This window comes from Cynocephalus volans, chromosome 15, assembly GCF_027409185.1.
Source record: "Cynocephalus volans isolate mCynVol1 chromosome 15, mCynVol1.pri, whole genome shotgun sequence".
Lineage (NCBI taxonomy): Eukaryota > Metazoa > Chordata > Mammalia > Dermoptera > Cynocephalidae > Cynocephalus > Cynocephalus volans.
This window is the reverse complement of record NC_084474.1, coordinates 40,472,187-40,490,097: the sequence shown is the minus strand read 5'-3', so window position 1 is coordinate 40,490,097 and position 17,911 is coordinate 40,472,187. Positions and strand designations below refer to the sequence as shown.

The window sequence follows — 17,911 nt, the reverse complement described above, 5'->3', positions numbered from 1 at the left end:
TCCAGCACTTTCTGATCCAGAATATATTTGAATATATTTACCTAATATATTCAAATATATTATAGTCCCAAATGTTATGTAGTAAACCAAGCAGAAGATAGGGAATTTTTAAAAATTTATTTCCATCACTGCTCTCATCTTCATCACCACCCTCACACAGCTTCATGTTGTCAAATTGATTTTCAAAGTGGGTTTACATGTCAGAGCCACAACAGGAAATATACTTGGACTTCCTAAATCCTGGAAATTCACAATCTCTCTGAAAAGAGGGAATAATAAACACCTAGGTATACACATGTACATAAAATTTAGATGCACACATTGTTAAATTAAGTTTGGCCTAAAGGGTTGTCTGGACATAGTGAACTGTAACGTAACTTGATGTGTAAACAGACTGTAACTGATTCTTTAAACATTTATGCAAGAGTAGCTGAGTTCCAGCCAATCACAGAAGCTGAACTTCAGTCAACCACAGGTGGCCAACTGTTCAAACCAGATTCAAATGGGACAAACACCCAGGGGTAACTGATCCAACTGTTTCTGCATCTCATTTCTGTTTTCTGTAGGTCACTTCCCCTTTTCTGTCCATAGTTATATGACCACATGGCAGCCGTGGAGTCTGAATCTATTGTGGTTTTCGGGGCTGCCCAGTTCAGGAATTGTTCTTTGCTCAATTGACTTCTGTTAAATTTCATCTGTCTAAAGTTTTTCTTTTAATAATACTGAATCCCAGAAGTGTTAATTCAGCTATTGAACCATCACGGTATTTCTGTAGCCATTTAAGAACATGCAAAAAATAATGCCCTGAGATGCCTTAAGAAAAGTAAATATATGTCCAACATTTCCTTACTTAAACAAAACACTGTGCCCCAAATTCAGAATAAAATAGAGGGTGTAGTTAATCAAAGATTTTTTTCTTTTTTTCTTTTTCTTTTAGGTACTAAATGGCACAAGATTTCCTATCATCTTTCATATTTAACAAAAGTCTACAATTTTCTTGTATTATTTTTCTAGTTTATGGTCATTACCCACCAAGAATGGAAACATATGTGGATCATTAAACTAATTTAAAATTTATAGTAAATTTATTTAAATAAATAATTGCATCGTTACCTATGGTTTTAGATAATATCCTACAAAAATAGATTAGTGTATTCAAAGAAACAATTCTATTCCCTTATTAAAACTTTAAAATCAGTTATCTTTAAAACTGTAACTCAAGGAAAAAGTGGATCTTTCTGAGAGGAGTTGAAAATCTGAAAAAGCACGTCATTTGCAGAGGTAAGCCTTGGATCCGATATAGGCAATGGATATTTTCACTACCAACATTTGGTAGGAGTCAAGGACATTCTGTTGCTTAGAGCCAATATCATCAGGCTGCAGGATAGTACTGATTCCTCTACTGAGTTTGAACTAGGGCAGTGGGCCTACCTGGTCTTGTTTCAGGCCACTGGTAGGTACTTTATCATATATTTAAATTTTTATTTTTAGAGCATCCCTGACAGTTACCTTTATTACTAGAAAAATCTTTGTTATCATTTGGTAATCTATATATTGTAATTTAAGACATGGATTCAAGACACAACCAACAAGAAAGGATATTAAATAAAAAGGTTCATATTGTACCCTTAGTGGAGATTCTATGGTGAATTAATCACAAATGAATGAAGTTAGGTTGAGCTTTGAGGTATGTTTTTCTTAGCACATTTACCATGGTAATGATTTTGTGCATGAGAATGAGTCACTATTATTTCACTATTTATTATCTATTTATCTATAGAAACATCGATTTAATTTAAATAAAACAAAATAAAAGCCATATGTCTTGGCCATTTACAAGTCCCTTTGACAAATCTGATAGAGAAAGCAGAAACGGAGAAGCCAGCAACATTTTTCTCAAGTTGCCGTTGCCTTTGGAGATTATTCAAACTTGTGCTTAAGAGAGAGATTATATAAGGGCCATCAAAAAGTAGAAAGGTCTCTGAGCTTCGAGTAAAGCGAGAGGTTTACAAGTGATTTCATAAAGGAGATGAGATATGAGCTAAGGCTTACAGAACAAACAGGATTTTGACAGGGTAAATGGAGAGGTGCTCCAGGCAGAGCAAGCGTGAGCAAACCAAGAAATGAAACTCCTAACCAGAAAAAGCATCAGTTCTATTACAGTGTTTTTCGGATTGCAGGGTCATGACCCATTAGAATACTTCTCAAAAAGGTTCTATTTACCTTTTACATAAGAATATTTTCCCAAGAACAGTAGGATTTTTAATAACATCTCTGACTTCTGGCTACTAAATGCTAATAGCAAGGCTCTTTATTCCTTTAGCTATGGAGAAAATCCAAACTTTCCTCATTACTGTACATATATTTTTAAATGTCCCCTAGTGCTGTCTAAGCCTGCCCCACACCCAACCACCGAGTCAAGAATTCAATGAAATTCATTTTTCAGTAGAAATTAATAGATTATAAAAAAGAAAGAAGAAACAAAAGTGCATTACAGTAAAAAGGGTTACCAAATAATGAAGAGCCTTGTCATAGCTGCATTTTAACATTTTGACCTGTTGAATTTTAGAGTTGACATGGTCTTGATTAAGCACAGTCTCAGTGATTTTCAAACTTTATATTTTATATTTTTAAATATAAAGCCTTATATTTTATCAGTATATCCATTGGTAAAAAAGCTTATAAATCACACACACATGCAGCTTCATAGAAAATAAAGACCAGAGAACTTAAGTAACTTAACAAATTAGGAATGTCTGCCATAACTGAAATGAAGAGCCATTAGACATCTATTTTAGAGAGGAGATAACACTTAAATATATCCAGGAAAATTGTGTTAATTCATAAGAAAATATATTTCCTTCTTAAATAAACAATAACAACTGTTTTCCTACTTGTCTTCACTAGTTGACACCTGGCAATGAAAATCCCTTACATGGACTTCATGACCTACAGAAACTAACAGTACCTACACAGCTTTTCCAAAGCTTTCCTAAGAGGATTTAAACATCTCTTTCACCTTTAAGTATTTGTGTGCAAAATTTACATGCACTTCATTCCAATTCCCTTAAAAATGACCCCTGTCTGCTTTACACCATGGCTGGTACAATTGCCTACGGAAAATGAAGCCTGATCTAGAAATATGGCAACAGTTCCCTTTCTTAGCCACCATCACTCTCACATTCATGGCCATGAGATAGCTAGTACTCCAGACTAGATCTTAATACATTCTTTTAACCCCTTTAATTTCAAGGTCCTTCTCAGAATTCAGCTTTTCTCTTGGCTTTTGAGTCTGAACACTCCTCTGATTCTAATAACTCCTCCAGGCTCAGATGAGTTCCTCTTTCCTTCCTGATACCAGGTGAGTCACATGACTGGGCCAATGGATAAAACTTTGCCACGAAAAGGGTAATAAGACATTGTGATTACAATGTAATTACAAAGTAATTTTGTTCTCTGCATGTTTATATTCCTTGATAAAACTTGAATAAGATCAAAATGAATAACGGAGTTATAATGTGTAGAAATGAGTGCTTTTGAAAGCTGCGTGACTCTGTGTAGAGTTAAAAACCAGAGGGTTGAATGCTGAACACAGCCCACAAATATGTGTTGGTTCCTGGGTATGGGTATGTAGTTTAAATGTAAATGCATTTAAATTGTGGACAAATTGCTATAGTCTCTACCACTCCATAATGCATTATAATTGGCAACTTCATAAATCTATGTTCCTGTACCTATTTTTAGTTTGCACTCACTGGAAGAATATTTAAGAGCATGGACTTTGATGTTTTACAGACTAATTCCAAGAGTGCTTTCCAAGCAAATTTCTAACTATAAAATCCTCCTCCTCTTCCTCCTTCTCTTCCTCCTCTTCCTCCTCCTACTCCTAATAAACTATTTCATAGAGTTATTGTGAGTATAAACTTAGGTAATGCATGTAAAGTACTCAGCACATGCTCTGTCATATATTAATTAATAAATGTTAGTTATTATAGTTTTTTAGTAAATGAAACACCTGCTACTAATGATATTGTGTTAGAGCAAAAAATATGAATAAAATGCTTTGCCTAAAAGCAGTGCCACCTGCGCGTAATGTCATGAACACAGTTTTATGTAGATTGCTTTAACAGAAACTGACATTAGGGAAGTGAGTTTTAGAAGATGACAGAACTATAATAAGATTTCCTTGGATTGGTTTTTAAATGTGCTACATTGCACTGAACCACTTTTGCCCATTAGTTCCAAAGTAATGTAGTTTTCAGCCATGTGTTCCATATATCATTTTTTCAGGTATGTGACTCCATGAGTTAAGGGTTTGAAAAATTAAGATTAAGACACAGAATCTAAAGAACAGACGACTACTGTGAAAGAAGAAACATGTTTTACCTTCAGTTTTATAAAAATGAAATATTTCCTAGGTCCTGTTAGCTTTCACATTATTTATTGAAAGAAGAACTTAAAACTTATAATTTCACTTTATTCAAGAGAAATAGGTAGGCAAAAACTGTTTTGTCATTTGGTATATCACACCTGAAAAATAATAGAGATTAATAATGCATTAGCAAGGTAAACTTTACCTTGTAAAACCAAAATATGTTCTGTTAACTAAGAAGTGGATTAGAATGTTCGAAGTGCTTGGGGACCAAGCTCTCTGTAAAGTCTGATTTATGCTGCAGGCATCATAATGCCTACCTACTTCAGAATGACAAATAGGACCAAGCTGAAGTCGCAATGGCAGCCCCACAGCCTTAACAGCAAATGCCTTCCATCTTAATAGCTGAGTCTGTGCCACTCTGTACACTTAAAATTCTGAGCATTTAACACTTCTTGTTGCATCTAAATCCAGATACAAAAACCTTCAAATCAAACTATTTACTTCAACCGAAATTTGCCTTGAATAATTCATACAAAGGCAGAAAGATGGCAGGGAAGAAAGCCAAAGAGAGTTTTAAAGAACTCTAGAGTTTCAAAAATAATGGCGTAGAAGCTATTACAGCTTCCCCTCTTACCCTATAAAAAGGAGTATTGGTCTCTCTTAACATTAAATACTCCTGGAAAACAGGAGAAACAGTGCAAAGTTCAGCTTTCTGCTTGTCTGCAATCAACATACAAACAGCCCCACACACATAACCAGGAGAGGCTCTTTTTTGAATGTGTGACAGTTGAAGATATATCTAAAGTATTCACATTCAAATGTCTTATCCTTGTGCTGTTTCTTAAAATCCCAATGATAATGGGTGATAGAGTTAAAAAGAAATGATGACAATCAATAAACGTAAGGGTTCTGGCCTCAGTGACACCAGCACCCTAATTTTTTATGAAATTGCTACCCCCAAAAACTTAGTAGTCAGAGTTCCCAGCTAGCCTATGTTAAGGTTTCACACTGTTCTAATAGATAATCATCTCTGCAGTGATTTACCTGGGGAATAAACCTAGGATTTTTATTAAATTACCACAATAGAGGTCTTATAGTGTTATTACTATGAAGGTTTGTATTAGTTTCCTATTGCTGCTATAATAAATTACCATAAACTTAAGTGACTTAAAACAACGTAAATTTATTTTCTACAGTTTAAGTCTAAAATGAGTCTCTCAGGGCTAAAATTGTGTTGTGTTCCTTCTGGAGACTCTTGAGGCGATTCTGTTTCTTTGCTTTTTCCACATTCTAGAGGGTGTCCCCTGTCCTTTGGGGAGCCCCCCCCCATTTTCAAAACACATCACTCCAGCCTCTGCTTCTGTTGTCCCATCCCCTTCTTCTGCCTTTGACCTTCTTGCTAGTCTCTTACGGGTTGCTATAATTACATTGGGTCCAACTGGGTGATTTAAGATTGTCTTCCCATCTCAATATACTTAACTTAGTCACATAAATAAAGCCCCTAGTGCTATGTAAGGTAACCTATTCATAGGTTCTGAAGATTAGAAAGTGGATATCTTTGGGGGGTTATTATTTTGTCTTTAGTAAGTTTGTAATAAACAAATTAATGGCTTAATAGAAATGTATTTATATATTAGATATTAGACCCTATATGGCTTGACTGTAAAGCAAAAACAGAAGAAAATCCTGATAACTGTAGAATGACTAACTTTTTCAAAGTAATATTTTCTAAAACTATATTTCACAAAACTTTAAAAAGCTTACTGACAAACTTAAAATTTCTGAGTTGCTAATCTCTGTTAATTAAGAATAACTGAATATTTCAAATAAATGTAAGACCAATATCAAAGCAATTTTCATTAATTACCTACAAACAATTAACTCATTAAAATTTAATAATATAGTATCTTCTCTCATAGGGCTTTTTTTGGACATCTGTTATTTCCCCTCTGGTCTGCAGGTGTTTGTATCCCAGTGCCTAGAACATCAATAAGTGTTTTTAAATGTTTATTGAATGAATTAATAAATGAATGAGTGAATGAAACTATTTAAAGATGGATATATGTCTTTTTTTTTAAATGTACTTTTATTCTTCCAGACTTTTAAAAGCACAATAAATAACATTGCTGGTTGAAATACTGAATGCAGACCTGATAGTCAATAAACATTTTTAAGAACTATATAAACTATTTTTAGACAAGCTTCATTTCAAATATATGCAGCTAATTTTTAAAGATGTCCTCAATAAATGAGTAAATCATGTGAAGGCAAATTTTTCCAAATAAAAATGAACTATAGATATTATACTTACTTCAAGTTAATTCAAGAGCATCCTGACATAGAACCTAATACACATGTACATGACAAGCTCAAACTTGTTTTTAACAACTTGCAGAATTTGTAAACATTTAATGTAATTTTTGTAAAAATAACTATCAAAGGATGAGAGAATTATTTTAATTGACAATCTATGTAGACAAAGAAATATTTTTTAAAAATGAAGGCATTAAAACAAACAAAAAATGCACTCACTTTTAAAACTGTTTAAAGAACCTTCAAAGGAAGATATAATTATATCAAGAATTTCATTCTGTTCCAGGAATGAAAGTGACCCATAAATTAGAATTAATATACTTAAATTTATATCCCTGGGAAAGAATGTATAAAGTAGGTTTCTGCAGGTATATTTAATTTCTAAGTATTTTATACTTGATATTTCTCATTCTAAGAATTTTTTTACCAAAGCTAGGGCTTTTATTTTACAATATATTTCAAACAGAAAAGAGAATGCAGTGAAATAAAACAGCTGTTCTCATACAAATGTTCTCTGTTACTAGATTCTACCTAAGGATACCATGGGCCTGTTAAACTTTGTTGATGTTTTTAAGAAATATTGTGTTGTGACAATGTGAGTGTACGTAATGTGCTAAATGATATTTAATAGAAAAATAATAAACTGTCATTGATTTGAATTTCTATTATAATCTGAAGGAAAGTACAGGTGCTGATTGTGAATTATATCATTTACAGATTATATTGAAGATTTTTAGAACTATTTAAATTGTCATGTCTTCTTACAAAAAGATAACAAGCATTTGATCATGGAAATCCTCACGTTTTTAACTCAAAATTCTGTGTTATTGAAAATGACTCCACTCCAAAATCCAATAATAAAATACACAGAAACATTACTTTTTATATTTTTACTGTATATTTTTATTGGAAATGGGGTAATGGGAGGACACAATGTGGTTGCAGTGGAAATACAGCATCTGAAAGTGACATCAAAGACAGACACAAAGAATGCCTAAAGCCTAAATCTTTACTACATGTATGTGTATAGATATCAAAGGACTTTTATTTTTAAAAATCACTAAATAAAATACTAATATCTCAACAGAAAAGAATGCAATCTTATGATGTTTGTCTAAAAAATATCCATTAAATGTGCACAGTGGTTGTCTATGGGTTATGATGATTTTTATTTTCTTCTTTATATCTTTGGTGCTTCTAAATGTTTTACCAGAAACATATGTTTTGCTTTAATAAGCAGGAAAAAAAATAATGTTGAACTTTCCATTAAAAATATATTTTGTGTTTAATCTATGAGCCATAAATAAATAAATAAATGTCCTTAGTTTCATTATGTTTTCTAAGGAGAATAACTAGAAAATGTCATGCCTAAAAAAATAGCACTTTCTATTTTTATGTGAACTGGTAAGAATTGTTCACTTGGGGAGAAAAATATATTTGGACTTTTATTTTTTGTGGAAATCCTTTGCACCTAATGGTGAAAGAAAGTATATTTTATTATTAATCAAATCATGACAATGTACAGTCAAAAGCATTTATAGATTTATCTTCAGTCAATAAGCATCATATATATACATATATATCCAATAATGATTTCATTATAGTATATGGATGAACATCGCATATTTACAACTGTAAGAAAAAATCTATCTGACTTAGCTGTTAAATGCTTTTACTCAATGACTTTTTTTATTCAAAGGATAAGAAATATTTACTTTTGTACAGAATGCAATAAATTACAATTCAATTTCAGGAGTTGCTTCTAGGCTTGTATTAACACCGAACAATGATAGAAGATGAGGATTTTTTTACTGTATCCTAATTATATTACTGCTAAATCATCTGACTTATGTTGAATGAAATATGTTTAAAAAGAGCCATGAGTTACCAAACTGTATTCCTATACTATGCTTCCAATTTCACAACTATTTTGATGAATCTGGATGGAAGTAAGCAAAGAGTTTAATAATAGTAACCCTGTCCCATTAGATCATTTGTAAACTACAGTACTATCATTTTTAAGAAAAAGATTCATAAATATCATTGCATTAGTTAAAAACTCACTACTTAAAATTGTTCAAAAAATATAAAGATATCCATACCATTAATAATAATCCTGGTCCCCTCTTTATGGGTTAAACTATACCTAACATTTATTAATCAGTTTTGTATAATGATTTACAGCTGTATTATATTATAATTATAATTGAGAAGAGAGTGACCTGCAGACTTGAAGTCATGTTATATAAGGAGCATCTGTAGAAACAGTGGAAGAATGGAGTGTAGAGGAGAGGGGAGAAAATACAGGCAAAAAATATGATTTCTTTGGATGTAAATTAAAGGCAGGGCAAGCATTTGAAAGTGGATATGGCTTGAGCAGTGAGTCCAAGTTTTTCAACCAAGTTCAACAGGAAGAAATTTTAGAGAGCTGGACATCAAGTCAGCAATAAGATTTGTAGAAATATAACAAAAAATAATTAACATTATTTGTTCATTATTTGTCAGGTAACATGCTTAGAGCTATACATTCACTATTGTATTTAATTTTCATAGTAACTTTATCAGATAGACACCTCTTTATGGTGAGAAACTGATGCATAGAGAATTTAATAAAGTCCCAGATACATGGCGAGACAGAACTTAAACAAACAAGTAATGTCTGATTATAAAGCCCCTGCTGCTACATGCTATTCTGTATAATAGAAATGATTACATCATTTGCTGGATGGCTTCTTGATGGGCTAATCCCAGATAGTTAGTTGAATCAACTAAGCTTCCTGTGGTAAGCACCTTTAAGATACTCGCCAGTGATCTCCTCCTCCTGGTACTGATGTCCTGATTAATTCCCTCTTCTTGAGTAACTTGCTTCTAGCCAGTCAGACACAGCAATGTTGAGGGGATGCCATTTCTGTGAATGGGTTATAAAAGATTGTGACTTCATTTTCCTAGCTAATTCTTTCTATTGCCTTTTCGATCTGCACTCTGATGAAGTCATATTGCAGAGGGTCACACAAGAAACTGAGGGCAGCTTGTGGTCAACATCCAGTAAGGAACATGGGCTCTAGGTCCAACAGCATTGGATGTTCTGAATTCTGCCAACAACTACAGTGCTCCATGAGCCTGGGAGCAGATCCTTTATCAGTCAAGCTTTCCGATGAGATCCTGACATCTTGATTGCTGCCTTATGAGACACTGAAGTAGAGGTCCCAACAAAGCAGCGTCTGGATTCCTGACTCATGGAAACCTTGAGATGATAAACATGTGCTGTTTTAAGCCACTAAACCTTGGGGTAATTTGTTACACAGCAATAGATACCTAATTACACTTCCCCAAGACAAAGGCTATGCTTTATTTGGTCCCATGTACCCAGGAAATAGCACAGTTCCTGAAACACAGAGAACAACTCATTAATGCCAACTGACTAAGTAAAGAGTTAATGAAGAAAGGAAGGATCAGAATAATGATCTTCAAGATCATCGAGATATTATTATTCCAAATAGAAAATAATTAAAGCAGTTTGTTTTCCATGGTCCTACCCACTTTAGGAGAATAAAAGACATTACAAGTAAAATAGCCTGAACTCAATAACAAAGTTTTTTCCTCCTCACCCCCTAGCTTTAGTGAGGTATAATGTATATACTTAATTGTAATCCATTGTGTAAGTGCACAATATGACAAATTCTGGCAACTGGGAAATATTCATGTAACCACCACCATGATCAAGATATACAGGATTTCCATCTCCTGAAGCCTACTTGTAGTCAAGCCCCTTCCCCAATTCCTCCAGGCTGATCAACTTTCTCTCACTGTAGCTTTACATTTCTAGAATTCCATAACAAAGATGTACCTTTAAATGTTTTAAATGGTAGATTTGTGCTGCAAATGTCCATATAAAGCAGCTTCAATTGGATTTAATATTTTTGGTTCTTTACTCAAAATTTTATATGGTAATCTCTTCAATAGATTCAATCTACAAATGAATAATTTATCTATAAAAAAGAACTCAACATTTCTAATGGTGTTTTTACTAATCAATCTATAATGGATTAAAGAGAGGACTATTTTTCCAATTTCTTAAAGATCTCTGAAATTTATCCAGATATTTTCCCCTGAGCATTAAGAGAAACATAAGAATTATTATTGCACTGTATTAAACTATTCTGCAGTGGCCATTTATCAGTGTGTTTTAAATTTAAAATCTGAATAGAAGTTGAGGCTATTGTGGAGCAGGAAAGGATTTTGTATTTAAAGTTAGAATTCTCTAGAATTTGCTACAACTTCACACTTTTAAATCAGTTCTTGCTGATTAAATTTTAAACTCTCACACAATCAGCCTACTTCCAAACTCTGATATTTCTCCTACTTGTATGTAAGGGAAATGCAGCCATCCAATAAAAATGCTAGAGACATTTTCTTTAGTGTAAGGGCTGGTGATGGATGAACAACATCCATCGAGGCCTGCACAATGGAAACATCAGACAACACTCAGTACTGCCACTATATTCTGGGATTGGCAGCATCAGCTAACTTTGGATACCTGCAGCCTTTTATTTAACAAATGTTTATAGAATTCTCACAACAAGCTAGGCACTGCTTTAGATATATCAAGTATTTTCTTCACTTACTGGGTGAAAAAGACTAATAGTTACTAGCACAAATGCAGGAGTCAATTAATGTGGATAAGCTTTAATATACCTACAACATTTTAATATACTTACAACACCAAAGCTCCATTTTATGTTGTAGGTATCTACATAAACCCTGAAGACTTCTATTGCTATCTATCTCAACTTACAGATGCACTACTGTAACCACTTACAGTTGAATCATATTTGAGTAAATAATACAGGGAACAGAAGAATAAGTTTAGGATCAGACTAACCCAGATGCAAGTTGGATTTTGACTTTTACTAAGTTTTGTGGCCTCAAGAAATATAACCTAACTTCTATAGTCACTATTCCTTCAGATGTAAATGAGTGCTTTAAATGTCACAAGATGTGAAACAGGACTTTTCCCGTTGCTTCAAACATTTCAGCTAAAGCTCTAAGATTGAGACCAATAAGGGGAAGGATTCTAAAGAGCTGCTGCCAGGCACCTCTCCTAGGGTTTCCCAGTAAGCTTGCCCCTCATCTGGCCTATCAAAAGCAGAATTTGGAGAACATGGAGAGGAGAGTCATCAAGGCAATGAGATGTTATCCAAGGGAAGGGAAGGGGTTTGGACTTATGTGCTCCCCTTCACGTGTGCTCCAATATGTCTGTGTGGGTGGGCACTTGCAAGCAGAGAAAGTAGTGTCTTGATTCTGACCACTGGCTTGCTACAGAAGTGTGCAAGCAAATCTCCACATGACAACTGTGATGAGAAGATTCCGGAACAAGTTGACATGTGGCCCCTAGAGTGTGGGAGAATGTGTGAACATGAAGATGACCTAACCACTTCAGTCCCTCCTGGAGCATTCAGAAGACAGAATGCTGTTTGGATCCATATATAGGAGCAGAGAGCAAGGAGAGAAGAGAGCAGACAGGGCAGACCTACATTCCATTACCAGGCACAACAAGAATGCCTGCATTCCTGATGGGCTCAGGGCACCTCACAGAAGATGATTTGCTATTTCTATCAGACCCCACTGAAAATTACTACCTGCCAAAGTAAAGGAACTCCAGCAGAAGGAGGTTCTAGGATTGGCTGCTGTGGGCGAGAGCTAAATGGTAGCTAAAATGCATATGTCCCTTGTTGGAGGGATGAGGTTACAAATAGTGGTGGCATGGGGAAAGGAACAATACTCTGAACAATTTACAAATACATCCCACAAGGCAGCCAATCCCTGACAATGACAGAGATAATAATTACTGAGAGGGTCTAAAAAAATACAGTCAAGTCAAAAACCATTCTGCAGTGCAGAGCTAGGGGTAGGAATCAGGCCTGAACTGAGGGGAAGGGAGTGACTTAGAGTTTTATTTAAATTAAGGACAGCCTGTAATTTTTTTTTTTTTAATTTCATTTTTTTTTGTTTTTGGCAGCTGGCAGTACTAGGATCTGAACTGGAAATTTTAATAACTGAAAATAAGTTTTAATTATTGAAATTAAATTCTTTTGTCACTGAAGATTGGAAAATCTATGGTCTCTGCCTAAGATGTATCAAATCGCAGGCTCAAAAGATTTGATAAAATGGTTGAAGAGAAAAGTAAAAATGCTTTTTGGCTTTGAATTCAGGCCATTCAATAAAATCATTACATAAGGATTACAGATAATACATGTTAAGTGCCTACTATAGTACCTGGCACATAGAAAATGATTTTAATAAATATGAGTTATTGTTATTTTTATTACTATGTCCCTGGCACTGTTAGTTACCTTACTTACATACATTACCCTTAATCCTTCCAATAAATCTACACGGCAGCTATTATTATGTTTATTTTATAAATGGAGAAAAAGAGGAAACAAAAATGAAAGAGGCAGTCTCCACCTTCAGGAGATTAAATAGATGAATGGTACTAATGGTTAAAATAGAGATTGCACAAGATGCCGTCTAAAGCCAACTCAGTCAACAATTAGGCTTTGCCAACAGATCTGGCCCAATTAATAGGAGTCAGTTATTCAGGTGAAAAGAAGGGACAACATTTCCAGGTGAAGGGCTCTATGGAGGTTTAGAATGGCTGGAGTACAGAAGAAGAACTAGCAAGAACAGACAGAGAGGAGGCAGAATAGAGTGTTACAATGAAAAGCCTTCTAACCTCCTTGGTAGTCTGCATTGAAGACAACGTGGAGCCAAGAGATGAATTTAAGTGGGGAAGTGGCCAGTGCAGTGTAGGGTTCACTACATAGTACCCGGAAATATGGTATTGAAGTCTGACAGCTGCCAGTTGTTGAGTCAGGCAAATTTGCAAACTCCCTGACCTCCATTTTTCTCACCTGTAAGGTCCTTTAGTGTCCTTATTTTTAAAGTTGAATAAAGGTGACACTTACCCTATGGAACTATAATGAAGTGCTAAGTTACAAAGTGCTACATAAGTCTTCTATGATGGACTCAAAAACTGGAAATCTCAAAGTCAAATCTCCCCAATTTTGTTTAAAATTAACAATTATATTATCACCGATTAAATTTTCCCTCTGCACTTAGATGCATGTTAAGCATCAAATAATTTTTTAAAAAAATTATTCTTTGATCTTGCTTAACAACCTTGGGCTGGATTTTAAAATTTCTATTCGGGATATAAATTCTAACAAAGAGGAAAGTAGAAAAATATGGTAGGAAAGTCAGGATGGAAAAGGGCAAAGGCTAACTACAGAGGCTTCACTTGAAGTTCACAGAGTAGCAATAGTAATTACAGGTTTGGAGCTTCTGGCAATTACAGCAAATTCTCAAGTGTAGTGCTTCTCTTTTCTCTATAAATTTGCAGTGACTTGGTGACCTAATCCAAGTATCAGAAAAGACCCAGCTTTAACAGGATGTGCCTGTTCCTGAAGTGGATGTTTATACTTTGTATAAATGCCAACAGAAAGAGAGAAGGAGTGAGAGAGTAAGTTAGGGCGAAATGTAATGAAGGCGTCTTGAGAGGTGGCAGAATGAGACAGAGGGAAGAGTATAGTTCTGGAATCAATTCCTCACCATGCTCTCCTAGACACAAAGCATGGTAAAACTGGCCAACAAACTTGGATGGGGAAGGTGAATGGTCAAACTCTGGGACAGACATAGACCTGTTTCCTGGGTGCAGTCTTTGGGATGCCTGAGATTTACCTAACACCAAAGACTAACCCTGATGGGTGCAGCTAGGAAAGCCACAATTCAGAGGCCAAGAGGCTTCATAAACTCAGGAACTGTTCAGACAAGTTCGGAGGCAAAGAGAGTCAATCGAGAAGAGGGCATGTGGGAGATGCTAGGAAATGAGTAACAAGGAATAAAGACAGAAATTGTGTAATGGTCCCAAACAACATGGCCATTTCTCACAGGACTTGGGAAGCTACAAAGAAGCCCTTCAAAACTGAGGACTGAGAGCACATGAGCAGAGAGTCACAGTCCTTGCCATTTTTGTTCTGAAACTATCCCTCACAGATTTGATAAAGATTAATATCTAAGGTTCATTTCTATTCTATTTTTTCCTTTAATATGATTAGATGTTTTTTAAGGACTTCTTTAAAAGTTAATGTTAAATAATTAAAATTTGGCTTATCAAAAAAACCTTTTATATAGCTCTTACAAGTTGACTGAATTGAATTTCTTGCATCTAACATTCCAATCCGCAATGTTTTATTTTTAAAGAAGGTTTAAAAGTAAAAGTAGTATTGCAACAAATTTGCTACATTTTTTCAAAAATAGCAATTTTAAGATATTTAAATGCAGCCTGTGATTAATCATATACATGTAAATGCTCTAATATACTGCACAACTAGAAAAGTTGACTGAACTATTTTCTTTTCCTTTACTTTCCTGGACATTGTGGGGGAGGCAGTGATGAAAGGAGAACGTGATCATAAAATTTGTATTTACCAATGGGATTGCATCATTATTATGTCAAAGGCCAAGACAAACATTGTAAGCACTGAGGTAGTACTAATTTGGTGAAGGAATGGAGTAGAGGCATTGGAAGCCTTAAGAATAATTAGAACTCTGACAAAACAGCTTTTGGGAATGGTTGGTACCAAGCCCTAAATCAAGCTCCAGTAAATAATGAGGCTGATGTTGCTATCTTTCTACAACACCTTCAACATTTCATTTGATTCCTAGAACAGACTGGTACTGGTGCATAGAGCTCATGGGTGGTGCTTAACAGAGAATTCCAACTCACAGAGTGAAAGAAGATAAAGTTAGGGGAAAGGAGAATGGGACTTACAGTTAAGTTTTTATATGGTACTTTACTTGATGAAATAATTTCATTGCACCCATGTAATATGGGAGAAAAGCAGCTATGAAATAAAAGAGATAGGGAAAAAGCCCTCAAAAGTATAATGGTCCTTGAAATGTGTATTAGTCTTCATCCAGAATTCAAAGATATCTATAATAGAAACAATATTATGCTTTCATGAAAATGCATTTGTCGTTGATTAAAATGGAGTCCTATGATAAAAATCTTGTGGGACATGCTCTACAGGAATTAGAAGAGTGACATGATAAATGAAAATTGAAAACTGTTTCAGGTTCATATAGAGGGCACTGCATAATCATAATGATGATAGCTTGCATTTATAAAGGATTTTAGTTTTTGAAGTGCTTTCTTACCCATCATCTCTTCTGATCCTTACAACAATCCAGTGAGTTCAGTAGGACAAGAATTATTATCCCCATTTAGAAGGAAAAGAAACTTTATATCTTTCTCAAATAGGTAATTTTTATATTTAAAGTGACTGTATAACATCTCACTCTGCTTGGTATAAATGGGATTATAAAATATTTTATAAAAACGAGAGTGAAGATCAAATAAAGTTTACAAGATGAAAAATTTCCTAGAAGAAATAGGCACAATTACAAAGACTTAAACTATGAGAAGATGTATATACATTTAATATAGTAAGTGGGACAGGGAAAGTATTTTGCATAACATAGTTTAAGAAGCTTTCTTATTCTTTGGGACATTTCATATAACTATTTGGTGATCATCTCAGTTTTCATGTATCAGAAATTAACACTCTTCTCTCAAGTTTTCCATCTCGACGTATAGCACCTCTGTTCGTGTCTGTATCTGGATTTGATGACTCGGTTTCAGTTTGGTTGCCTCTTTTTAATTTAACTGTTTGATATCACCTCATCTTCTTTCCCCTTCCTTTCATTCCTGCCGTCTCTCCCTTAACCCATGTCTTCACTCACTCAATCCTACACCATACTTCAATTTATCCACTTTTCAATCTACACAAGGAATTACAATATACCGGATGAATCTTTTCTTCACAAACATTAATCAAATCCTTTGTTTTTTTTTTTCATTTCAGTACTTTAACTGCCTTTCAGAATCACTTATAACTTATCTCCAGATGAAATACCACCCAATTTCCAAACACAATCTTTTCTTTTTTAATGAGCCCTGGATCCTCTTAGCCGCTCCCATATTTTGTGATCTTTGCTTCCTCAAACCCTCAATGTTTTGCTCCATTTGTGTGGAAAGCAAAGTTTCCCCCTATTTGTTGCAAATATTTCTTCTCTAAGCTTTACTTAACTAACACTGCTGTGATTCTGATTCTCTGTGGAAGATCCTCTTTTCTGATTACCCAGATGATATACTCTGTAAATTCAAGTAGAATCTTAATTATATAATGTCTTCTACTGAGACTGATCCACATGCATTAATCTGTATCTTCAGTTAGACTGAAGGCTGCTGACAGGGGCAATATGTTTTAATAGTCTTTTGACATGCCAGGAATCAAACAGTGATAGGAATGGGTCGTTTTAGTTAATAACTATGTTAAAAAAAAAAAAAAGAAAACAAAATACTTAAAAAATAAATGCATTCATTTATGCCAATCAGGCATTATGTTAAATACTGAGAACATAATGACAAAAAGATTAATCTGTTGCTACCCTCACTGAGCTTATGGTCTACTACTATAGAGAAAGCAAAGTAATAAACACCCCCCAGTGGGAAATTCTGAATGCGTAACCACAAAGGTAAAGATAGTCACATTTAAAGTCACGAAGGTAAATAAGACAGGAGATTCGATCAGTCTTTGTTATGAAAGAAGCTCACAAATGAAATAAGCCCTTTTGCTTCATGAATCATAAAGGGTTGATGAGTACGGCAGTTTTACATATGGCAGCACAGGGATCATAAATGGTTCAACACTACATGAAATATGAAGATAAGCGAAATGCTTGGCACTTTAAGTGGGCAGCTGGAGGCGAGATGATTTATAATTCAATGATAAGTATTTTTATATTCATCAAACACTGTATGCTTAACATCATTTAATTTTTAAATAAAAAATGAATAATTACAATTATCCTAATATGCATATAAAATAGCTTCAGGAACTTTAAAATTTTGGTTATTCACTAACAGAAAAATTATGTTAATATCAGTTAATTCTTCAAATTTATACAGTAATATGACATTTTACTTGCAAATGTTTGATAATCCAAGCCCTCATAGAACAATCTGCTTAGTCAATGGAATTTCTTTATGCAGTATGTATCATGTACAGATCTTTGCAAGATGAACACTTGTTTGAGAGTGTTAAACTATAGAAAATAATCAATGGCAATCTTAAAGATACTTTCAAAAGATTTTTGTCA

The 17,911-nt window shown here is 34.3% G+C and overlaps 1 protein-coding gene across 9 annotated transcripts in view; it reads right to left on the bottom strand.

Annotated features, from left to right (window-relative positions):
• RALYL (RALY RNA binding protein like) overlaps nucleotides 1-17,911 on the bottom strand; it is a 711,785-nt gene that overhangs the window by 487,694 nt on the left and 206,180 nt on the right. The window lies entirely within an intron of this gene.